Source organism: Cupressus sempervirens, chromosome 11 (assembly GCF_028749045.1).
Source record: "Cupressus sempervirens isolate cs-2001-9-10 chromosome 11, ASM2874904v1, whole genome shotgun sequence".
Taxonomy (NCBI): domain Eukaryota; kingdom Viridiplantae; phylum Streptophyta; class Pinopsida; order Cupressales; family Cupressaceae; genus Cupressus; species Cupressus sempervirens.
This window is the reverse complement of record NC_143128.1, coordinates 399,308,347-399,320,079: the sequence shown is the minus strand read 5'-3', so window position 1 is coordinate 399,320,079 and position 11,733 is coordinate 399,308,347.

Genomic DNA, 11,733 nt, shown 5'->3' with positions numbered 1-11,733 from the left:
GATGGCTCTTTGGAAAGAATATGGAGATCCCATAATTCCTCCATTTCTAGAGGAAATTCTACCTCCAATCACTCTAATTATGGTACCTCCAACTCCAAATGAGATCCCACCTCGAGTTGCTCCTATTGATTCTATTGATCTAGTTCCAGCTACATATGCTCCTGATTCAATGCATCAGGATATACCATGTCTTCCTACTTTAGCTTCATGGAATGACTTCCTTTTAGACATTGTCAGGTTGTTCATGGAGTCTCACATTGAAGATGTGGGAGACATCATTGATGACATCTATCTTCTCTTTATTGAGGAGTCTTCTTCACTCATTGCGAGGGCACACTTTGACCCTCAACCACTTGATCATTCTGACATGCTTGTGGACATTTCTTTACAACAGATGGAGAAGGATTCTTTTACTTCAGAAGAGACATATCACTCTATGGAGATTGTCTTCTAGTTTCCCCAGACATCATATTTTATAAGGATTCTTCCTATCAGTCGGGGAGCGTTCTCTACTACACCTATGGCACCATTTCTTCCTACAAGGAGGAACACCATTAAACTTTCTTGGTGTAGCTTCTTCAATCATCAACGAGCTTCTATCAAGGGTGTACATCCATCATTAAGGGAGGTGACATTGCTTCTCTTCCTTCATCTTCCTATAAGGATGCTTCATCATCTTTGGAGCTTGATTCAGGTCCATACATAGACATGCTTCCTTGTTTGCCACCTTCTTGTGGGCATTCACTAGATTGGTTTGCGGCATCTACATTCATCAAGGACTTTTCAACATCTGAGTAGACTTCAGAGGTAGCATCCACAACATATTACATTTGGATTCCTCTTCCATCTTCCTATCCACAGTGGGAAGCCTATTTGTACCTATACTTGGTGTTTCTTCTTCCTAAAGGAAGAAATGTTGTTTGTCGATATTGGATTTTATTTTGTCTTTAGACACTCATCATTATGAGTTCCTTCACTAAGGGGGGGATTTCATGGAGGAATTCTCTTTTGTATATGCAAGATGTATGTCTTAATGGGGGCTTCTTGATTACTCCATCCATTCACGCATCTTCTTTATTGTATATATCTCTCTTTTTGGGGGAGGGGTTTTCCCATGAGGTTTTCCCTCTTTCTCGATTTGTGAAGAGATTTCATTGCATTTTGTACATGGGTACCTAACATGGCCTAGTAGCCGGGACCCATTATGCATTTCATCTTAGCATTTGTGAGCTTAAGTGCATTCCCCTAAGTTGCACTCAAAGGGGGTGTTAGTGAAAATAATTATTATTTACACTTTACTTAAGTTTACTTAGGTTAAATGCATTATTTTATTATTTATTAGGTTAGACACCTAGGATTTTACATACTCATATGAGTTTTAATGTTGACAACACAAGAGTAAGCAACTCTAATTTAGCACATGGTGTCTACAACATAGGCGTTAGCATCTAATTTAAGCACATGGTGTCTACAACATCTCTACACAAGAGACACCTTGTCATATTTATCCTCTCATTGATGCACACATATTCATGCACAATGGAGGACATGTGCTTAGTTGTCATGCTTATCTCCTAGTTCATTCTAGAGGCATTCTAGATGCATCTTAGAGGCTTTTATATATAGGCACCTCTAGTGTATGTACAAATCAATTACAATCAATTGAATATCATATTGTTATTTTTATCATACTCTATTGGTCTATTATGTGCTAGTTATTGTACTTCTTGGTCTAGGGTGAATTTTTCCCTAAGGCAAATTCTTACATGGTATCAAAGTTATACCAAATTCTTACGACAACTTCTCTTGTAGATTACAGATCATTGTTTAGTCCTCAATTGTTCTTGGCTTTCGTACTTTGTAGTTATGACAGCTTGTTCACCCTTCAAGCATATATCTCCTTAAGCCTTCTTTCTTAGCACGCCAATGTAGTCATTTTTTAGGTCACCTTATGAAGCAAAGTCCTTGACTTCTTGTCTTCCTTTTTTTCTTTGTTCTTTCCTTGTCCTCTCTGACCCTCTTTTTTATTTTTTATTTTTACTTCATCACTATATAGTCCTATAAATAGGAAATTAAGATACTTTGTCATTTTCCATTATTCATTTTAGGGTTTAAACTAATTAGGTGGGATACAATGTATCTACCTCATATTCCATCTTTCTTCTAGAGACTTCTCCTAGTATCCATTTGAATTTTCCTAGAAATGGTTTACTTCAAATTCTGTGCCACCAGCTCATCAACCTTATCTTCCACCTGGTTCACAGACTTTAAGAAAATAGACTTGTTGGCTCAGATTTGGTGAATCTTTGATCTTTCTAATAATGCAGTAGCTCGACATTATCAATCTTCTGATGCTTAGCACATACTACGTTGCTTGGCATCAACTATGAATTCACTCCGCATCAACTAAATTTTACTGATGCTCGACACATTCTGTGTTTCTTGACATCAACTATGAATTCTCTCGGCTTCAACTATTTTACTTGACATACACTAGAATTTTATTTTACTCGGCTCCAACTGATTTTCTGCTTGGCTTGCACTAACTTTACTCAGCACCTACTATCAACTTGGTCAAGGTTAGCAAACAATCTTTGTGTAACTTGTTCTTTTGAAGTTTCTATGTGTAACCAACCTTTGTAACCTCAAGTAGATTATCAATACATCATTTCATCGTTGTCTTAATTGATCCTTGTACTTCATTACATAATCATAACTCAACCTTTCCTCTAGGTGCTATTGTTACATCTTATTGATCAAATCCTCTTCATCAATCAACTAAGTGATAGTACTTAAATCTTATAAGCAATTGTCTCATCAGAAAAATAGTAGGTTCGACATCAGTGACAAAACAATGATTGAAACACATTTTCTACTTCAACAATCTCCCTCTTTCAATAATCTCTTTCAACAATGATCTTTTTAATCATATTTCAACATTTGTACCTAGTGGGAGGTACTCTAGTCTCTCAATTCTCAATGTCTCAAATTGTAACACATAATTAAAATTGTAAGTTTTAAATGGGTTCTTATGTGCATGTCTAAAGAGATGAATTCCTTCACATCCTTGACTATATCCAAAAATCCTGGACAAATCGCGTAGCTCATGAGGTACCCATGATCCTTGAAACCCCAAAACCCTTTCATATTTTAGTGTTAACTCCAACTACCTTTTGACATTACTCTAAGAACCATTAATGACCTTATTTGATTCAACAAATCCAATTAATGTTTCTTTCTTGGAAATAACTATTCATCTCAAAGATATGAGTTCACATATAATTCCAGTGATGGAAAAGAAGTCAACCATGCAATAATAAATGTAGTGGTTGAAATTTGAGATCATGATGGTTCTCATGCCAACTCTAAGTGATTAGTTTTATAAATCAACATGAATGTGGTAGGTAAATTTTAAATATGGGGATTTAAAATATATTTTCATGTATGGATTAGGGCATGAAAATCCAAATGATATAGCTGCAAGTTTTTCATTCCTTAAGATGATGGTTGAGCTATTTGTCTAGTCTATAAATATCTATATGAGATTCTAAGACATTAAGTGTTGAAAATTTTGTTTGCAAGTGTTTTAACAGATCTATTAAATATTAGAAAGCATTTTTTAAGCACATTGTGTAAATGTATGCCTCCATGATAGTCTATAATGATTTTAGAAAATATTGTAATCATGGTAATGTATTTTCTCTTACCATATTCACTGGCACGAACATAATGAGGGTTTCATCTATGTGTGGAAATATCTAATGCAATATAGATACTTCATAATGATCATTTCCTTGTTTCATATAGGTTGTTGCATTTTTAGATGGATTATTAAGTATGCCCATTTTATAGACTAATATTTGATTATTTACATAGTGCAGTCTAAATCTGAAATGGATTATCATTTCCACTTTTTAACATATGATATTTATTTTTTATCTTAATGAAATTATATTCTATTAGTGTTTTATTACATGGATATCGTATAGTATGTCCATTGATGACTTTGTTGCCCAAGGTAGTAGGTTGTAGATCATGGTAGAAGTAGGAATATACTAGAATCTGTACATTTATTGTTCATGTCCAAGATCTTTTATTAGCTTTATAAGAGGTCTTATGTCCTAGTAAGTGACAAATATAGAATCAAGTATAAATTAGGTATATTGGGTTAAAATACATGATTGGGTCGTGTCTACATCCAAATGCTTCTCCCAACATTTGATTTCTAGCCCATGCCATAACTAGTTTTATTTATAATTATCTCAATGTTGGTAGATTTTGCTGAGCTTCCTGATTGTGTCAACATAATCTATTATTTTTTAGAAAGCTTAATATTAATACAAATCCCTTAACCTATAATCCTTGTCGCTTAACTTGAGCTAATACTAAGAAAATTTATATTGCAATTTATTGAGACCAAGTATTATTAGTAGACACATCTAAAATGACATATAAAATAGAAATTAATATTCTCACATTATCCCATTATTTCTCTATATTCAAAAGATTGACACATTTAATCGTTAAGCTCTATAAATAGGTGTGCTATATTTCTTCAACTCCTCAAGTTAGAGTTGTAAGGGATGCATTTTTTATTATAGTTAGTGGTTTTGGTTTTGTTAATTATTATTTAGGCTTCCTAAGGGTTTCTTTTCTTTTAGTTTGAGTTTATAATGGGTTTCCATGATGTATAAGTGATTTTTTATTTTTAAATTTTTTTAGGGCATAACTATATAGATTTGAGCTATGATAAGATATACAAAATACAATAGTGATACTACATTGTTTAGCTTAAGTTCTCACAAAGTTTATATCAAAACATGACTATGTATAGCTAGGTCTAAGAAGATGTGTGTACTTGTTCCATCAATTTTCTCAGTTTGGGAAGATTATAGACAAAAGTTTCCATAGGTAGATTTTTTTTTTTTCCTACGAAGAAGGATCATGTCAGATAATATAAGTGAAGAACAAAATAGAGAGATAATTCATAGATTGTGGTCTGACTTGAAAAGAAGAGGTGATGAAAAATGTTATTGTCCTAAAAAATTTGTAAGGGATTAAAGACTAGAAAACCTCTAATCAAAATAGCCAAGAAACCGTGAAGAGATTAGGGTCACCTTGTAGGGGATATGGTTATCATCCATTGTTAACTTGTTCATTATATCATTTTAATAATTTAAATGCACAAGAAATTACTTAATGATGAGATCATGATCATGGTTTATTTATGTTGGTCATTTTTATATAGGTTGAGCATCCTAAAGAGCATGATATGGACCACCACAACCTAGAATATGGTTTTTGAAGTGGAGGAACATGGAGGTGTGAATACCATAGTTGAAGATAATGATCCCATGGAAGATGACGACCATGCACCAAAAACCACAATTAAAGATGATGATATAATTGAAGTTAAAATTAATATAGTGGCTTTCAAAAATGGGTTAAGGATAGTAAGGAAGAATGCAATGGGTCAAATATCATTAGGGTTGATGTAATGATCTTAGAATGTTCTGCAAAAAACATTGTTCAAATGGACTTTAGTGATTTGTAGGTTAATCTAGTATACCAGGATGAATTTTAATTAAAATATTTAAATATTATAGAGCACAAATATCTGATTAGATTTGTAGTATGTTTGACTTACAAATTTATAATGGATGTAAATTGAGAAGTCAAGTGAAAATAATTTTGGGAGAAAGTGTCAAGTTTGGCTCGTACAATGTCTAAAATCATTTAGTCATTTCAAGAAGGAAAAGTCTATTCTTTGAATGGTCAGATGCTTTGATCTAGGTGCAATTCTAAGCTAACATATTTCATGAAATTAATATATAAGCTAAATCCCATATCTTAATGGATAGGTATTTCAAAACATTTACAATGTAAATCTAAATTATTTTACATTCTAAGTCATGGACAGATTCCATTTTTGAATGCTTGTAATTGTTAGCTAACATATGCAGGAACCTAATCCCCTTTCCTGAGCATCCCTCATAGTCTCATGGATCGACATGTATAATTCAATACATTATACAGAGATAGTTTATTTAATACAATTATGAATAGTAAGAATTTTCACTACAACATTTTATTGTTAATTTTTTTGCTAATGTTTTTATATTTGACCTTTGTCTCAGGACGATATGGATCAACAACCACATGGCATAGATAGTGATATTGATACTCTCAACTCCTCTTCATGGTAGGTAAACCTCATTGTAACTATTCAAATTAGATTGAAGAAAAATGTTATTTTATCATGTTATTTTCTTGAGTATATTAGAGTAAGTTTAATAGTGTTAATAATATTCTTGTCACATACAAATGATTGAGGAAAAGGAAAGGAACTTGTGCTAGTCCTTGAGGAGGACTATGATGCCATTATTGCAAAATCTATTGACCCAGTTAGCATGATTATAAAATTAATCAAGGATATTTTATTAAAGTTCTATTGGATCTGTCACAGATGTAAACAAGTTAAATGATAATTATTTCATTTCTCTAGAAATAGTCTATTTGATGTTATGTTCCAACATAAAGTGACTATATTTGTTTTAAATAAGAAATGAATGATAATGGTGTACATGACCTTGAAATGTGAATTGTTGCTTGTAGAGCACAATCCACACATGGTGAAGGTCCCAATTTGGATTCTAGGAGTGCACGTAATAATTTTCTATTAATTTAATGTAATTATTAATATAATTAAACATATATAATTGAAACTGGTCTAATAATTAATCTAACTTTTTTTGTTAATATTTTAGAGTATGCTTTCGGTGTTGAACAAGTGTACCATGATCTGCATGTTAGAGTGGGGTTGTCATTGCACCAAAAGACTGATATGTCAATGGTTGATACAACCACTCAACTTATAGTACATAGGAGGTGGTTAAGCCCTTTTCACAAATCCTGAGGGGAGCACTGAATTTTTTTATAACAATCTCCCCCTCAGTGTTACCCGAGGGTCTAAGGATTTCAACCTATAACTAGGCTCTAATACCACTTGTTAGAGTGGGGTTGTTGTTGCATCAAAAGACTGGTCTATCAATGGTTGATACAACCACTCAACTTATAGTGCATGGGAGGCAATTAAGCCCTTGTCACAAATCTTGAGGGGAGTGTTGAACAAATTTCTACACACTACATACAAATGAAGTTCCTCTGTCAAGTAAAGAGGACCATTATTATACCTTTAAACAAATTTAATATTACAATTGGTTTTTTGATTAACACAACCTTTTATATTTCAACTTGAGGGGGAGTTGAACAAGATGAGTTTTAGGGAAGACAAAATGCTGTGGAAGATGATGTTTCCTCCTCAGGTAAAGAGTGGAAAAGTTATGATCCTTAAATTAATCAAACATTTGTAATAATAATACAAATTTCTTATGGATTTTAACCATTTCTTTTTTACTGTAAAAAATCCCCCTTAGCAAGAGAAGGTATGTCCCTAGACTCAAATTACAATTAGGACAATAGAAGAGGAACATGAAGAAGAAATGGATGATCCACTTATTGCTTTCACTTAGAATAGACGAAAGAAAACAAAAAAAAAATTAAAAAATAATGTGCTTTATTTGACAATGACTAGATCTTTTATGTACTACTAATGTTATTGAATGTTATGTGCTAATGAATGTTACTAAATCATTTATGTGCTAATGTTATTGATGTTAATGAATGTTATTTATTTTTATGTGTTATTGAATGTTAATGAATATTATTCAATGTTATGAGTTTATGTGTTAGTGTTAATGAATGTTCAAGAAAGAATGAATTTTGGATGTTAGGTTTGGATATTATGAGATTACTTTACAGATGCTCATAATTTTTTACGTCATGTATAATGAATGAATGTTATATTTTATTAGTGGATGAAAGAATGGATGAATGTTAGATGTTAATGGGGAATTTAGAGTTATGTTTAGGGGGTAAGGTTGGAGCCAATTGAACTTTCAACTTTCACTTTCACGTGGTTGGCCCTGTTAAGTAGAGAATAGCTATTCCCAAAACAAAGTGAAGGTAGATAATATAGTAGATCCAACCATTCCCATTCTTAGATATAATAATGGTCAAGTACTCCTAGGTTCCACTATTCTCTACAAGTCAATAACCTTCTCAAACTCTAATCACATCTAGATCAAACTCTCTTATCACTACTTATTGATTTTGAGACATGTTTGAAACAAACCTCCAATAGACTCTCCAATAATCACACGATCCTTAAAAGAATCATTCCACATCATAGATCCACCTTACTCCACATTTACATTGTATTTACCCTCTTCCAACATCATGTCAACATCATCTAGCCTTCCAAGATCATTCGCAAACTTCCCTTCCAATATTTCCCCTCGTCATGGATTATATCAACTTTTATTTCATCTTCAAGTTTGATCACATTCTTCAACTTGACTGATTGCATATCCTTCATGCCAGTCACCTATTCCCTATGATAACACCCACTCAATTAATAACCATCCTTACCACAAGAAAGAATTCACTCTACTTATAGATATTGATATTTCTCATGTCCCTTAAGGATAAAATCATGTCTTATCATCAACTCAAAGAATCCCTCAAATAGTAAACTATGACCGTCTCTATTATACCTCTGAAATAGACTCGTGTCTTGACTCTAGTGTTAAATGAACCCAACACCATGTACTTAAAAGTAAATCCTCACAACATAGAAACCAACTCTACACTTTCTTTGTCCTACTAAGGATCCTAAGACCAAGTATTTCACCCTTCCATGTATCCTCACTTGAGACAACACTAGACTTGTTGACCATAGCCCAATTCTTATCTTCCCTATCATATACTAGGACAAATCAGTAATTAATAATAGAACCATAGGTTTCAACAAGCGATGGCCTCCAAATCCCATCTAAACACATTTGATACATTTTGTGTAGAATTTATACCTTTTTCAAAGAAATTTAAATGTTGTTGAAGTGTTTTTTTTGGCTGAATTTTGCAGAAAAAATAAAATTGGTCTTTCAAATTGGAGTATGTGAACTATGGTTTCAACTACGTGTGATTAGCAATAATAATTGAACATAGTAGACTATACTTGTCTCTACTAGAAAGTATTTATTTTCCTCTTCCTTGTCTTTTTTTCCTCTAATGTAGTAGACTCAACACTCCCTCTATTAGAAATATTCCAATGTCTTTATTCCTCTTATTAATCTTTTCTTCTTAATCTTACCCCTAATTGTACTCTTAGTCTTAAAAGTAATGTGCTCTTGTCCTATTACCATCTTAACACTCTATATACAACTCCATACATGCCTCTAACGACATGCATTTCTAAGCACATCCAATATCTCTACAATCTCATCTTGAGGCAAGTTGTGTACTATTTATGCATTGCCCTCATTCATAAATTTCAGCTATGATGCTTGCATATACATCCTCTTTCTTTCTAATCTCTTATTATGCATTCTACTGCACAATTCTCCTCCAAGGGTGTGATTTTCAATTTGGCCTCAAGCTGGTACATATAATTTTGTGCACAATAGAGATTAATGCTATATCTTTGAATCTAAATGTTCAAGGTTTTAGGGGCCCTTTAAAACCTATTTTCTTAATAAAAATGATTATATTTATAGACTTCCCATAATCAAGTCCACAAAATGCATACCATAAGTTTGAAGAGCCTTGGAGACCTATCAAAACTCTCTTTCTCATGGTTATTTCTTTAAAGTCATGGTATGCATTTTGTGGACTTGATTATGGGAAATGTGTAAATATTATAGTTATGAATGCTAATTTCATATGTTTATTGTATAAATGTCTTTAAGTAATTCTCATTCCAATACTATGAATTGAGTTGGATATATTCCACTTGTACAATCAAAACTCATATAATTATTTGTGCATTATTTTAGAATATTTCTACACTTTTTAAGCCAAACTTTAGAAAAATGGTCTATGGCAAGATAATACTATATCACTACCAACATGGAAATCATTAACTGCGAATTAATCATTTGTCTAAAAAAATCATACCATGAGTAGGTCATCGAACTTTCAATGACACCTCAACAATTTTCAATGTTTTCTTTGATGAGGATTCCATATGCTTGACCATCGAAAAATGCCATACTCCTGATGACATCCTCATCAGTTTCTTGAGCTGATTAGTGTCAGAATATTGATGGTTCCCATCAACATCCTCGTCGATCTTCCATTGGTCAAGTTGCTCTCATAGATTTTACTTCCCCATATTTTATCAATCATAAAGGATGTCAGTTTTATAATGATGTCTCATTTTAATGGCTAGCCTTGGTATAGAAATCTAGACAAATTCAGTCTCTCTCACTATTTCTTATGCTTGTTTAGTGACGACCCATTTCCATTTCTTTGGTATTTCTACGACTGTTTGTCACATAGTGGAACAAGAAGTTGTCAAAAATTGGTCCCAAATGTAGTTGTGTTTAATAGAAGTCATATCTTTTTAGACATAATATTTTCATCATATATTTATAATTTATAATTACTATATTAGATGTAATAAACAAACAAGATGTAATTGCATGTGATATTAATTATCATGTGCAAAGTTGTAACGTGCAGTCAAGTTATAAGTATAGTAGGCATTCAACTGTGAATAAGTCAAAGTTTGTTAGAAGTTTGTTAGGGGATAAGTCAAGGTGGTTAAGGATTTTCTCTTGTTTCTCCACCTTTCTCTCCACTGTTTTCCTGTATAATGGAGTGAGCTCATTGTAAATAATTATCTTTTGGAAACACAAGAAAACTGGACTAGTTTATATGTACACTTTATTATTTGCTTTCAATAAAAGAGGAAAATTATTTTGAGACTTTGTGCCAATTCAAATTGTTATGTGGTTACATTTTCTTGAGTTTCTTTTGAGTTTTAATACTTTGATTCAAGAGGGATTTGGATTCAATTGTGGAAATTAACTTTGAGCTGCCTGTTGCATTTAGGATCGATTTGAACTTTTGAAGACTTTTTGTTGTAAAAGGACAAATGTTGATAGATAGTAATGCCTAAAATTACTTAGAGCTAAAGATTTAAGCCTTTAGTTGTAAGTGTTTTTATTTGAGAGGATCTAGGAAGAGACTTTGTGCTTATTGGCTATTCTGCTTAGATCCACATGAGCCAAGCACGTTTGACTTTGGCTTCCTGTATATGTTTCACAAAAATATATAAGAAGAATACTAGCTTTGGTTTTGTTCTTATGTCAACCCCCCAGACATCGATATTATCTTAGCAATAGGACCTTTGTGTTAAGTTTGAAAGTCATAGTTTCTTGCAAATCATTGCTAAAAAAAAGAGGAATTGATTAAGAGAATGAATCTTTTTGTAATTTTTATTTAAGTTTCTATAAGAGCCACCTACGATAAGAAGCGAGCCTCCCCTATTACTATGAGGAGAGAGAAATATCATGAAACATTTCCTTAAGTCATAGTTTTGTAAGTTGTAGTCAATGACTTACAAAAAATTTAGCCAACATGACCACTTTATATGAATTTTTTTTCTTGATTATATGTTGTCTATTAATTTGATTAAATGTTTACTAAGTGCAAGTAAATTGACCAAATAAAATGCAAACAATGAATGAACTTGTATAACAACTATAAGCATGCAACAATCAGATCTAAATCTTAGTGTGAAATGTTATGAAATAATAACATAAAGCACAAAACTCACAAGCTAATGAGGATGAAAAGCTCAAATTTGGAAAATTGCTATAAAAAATT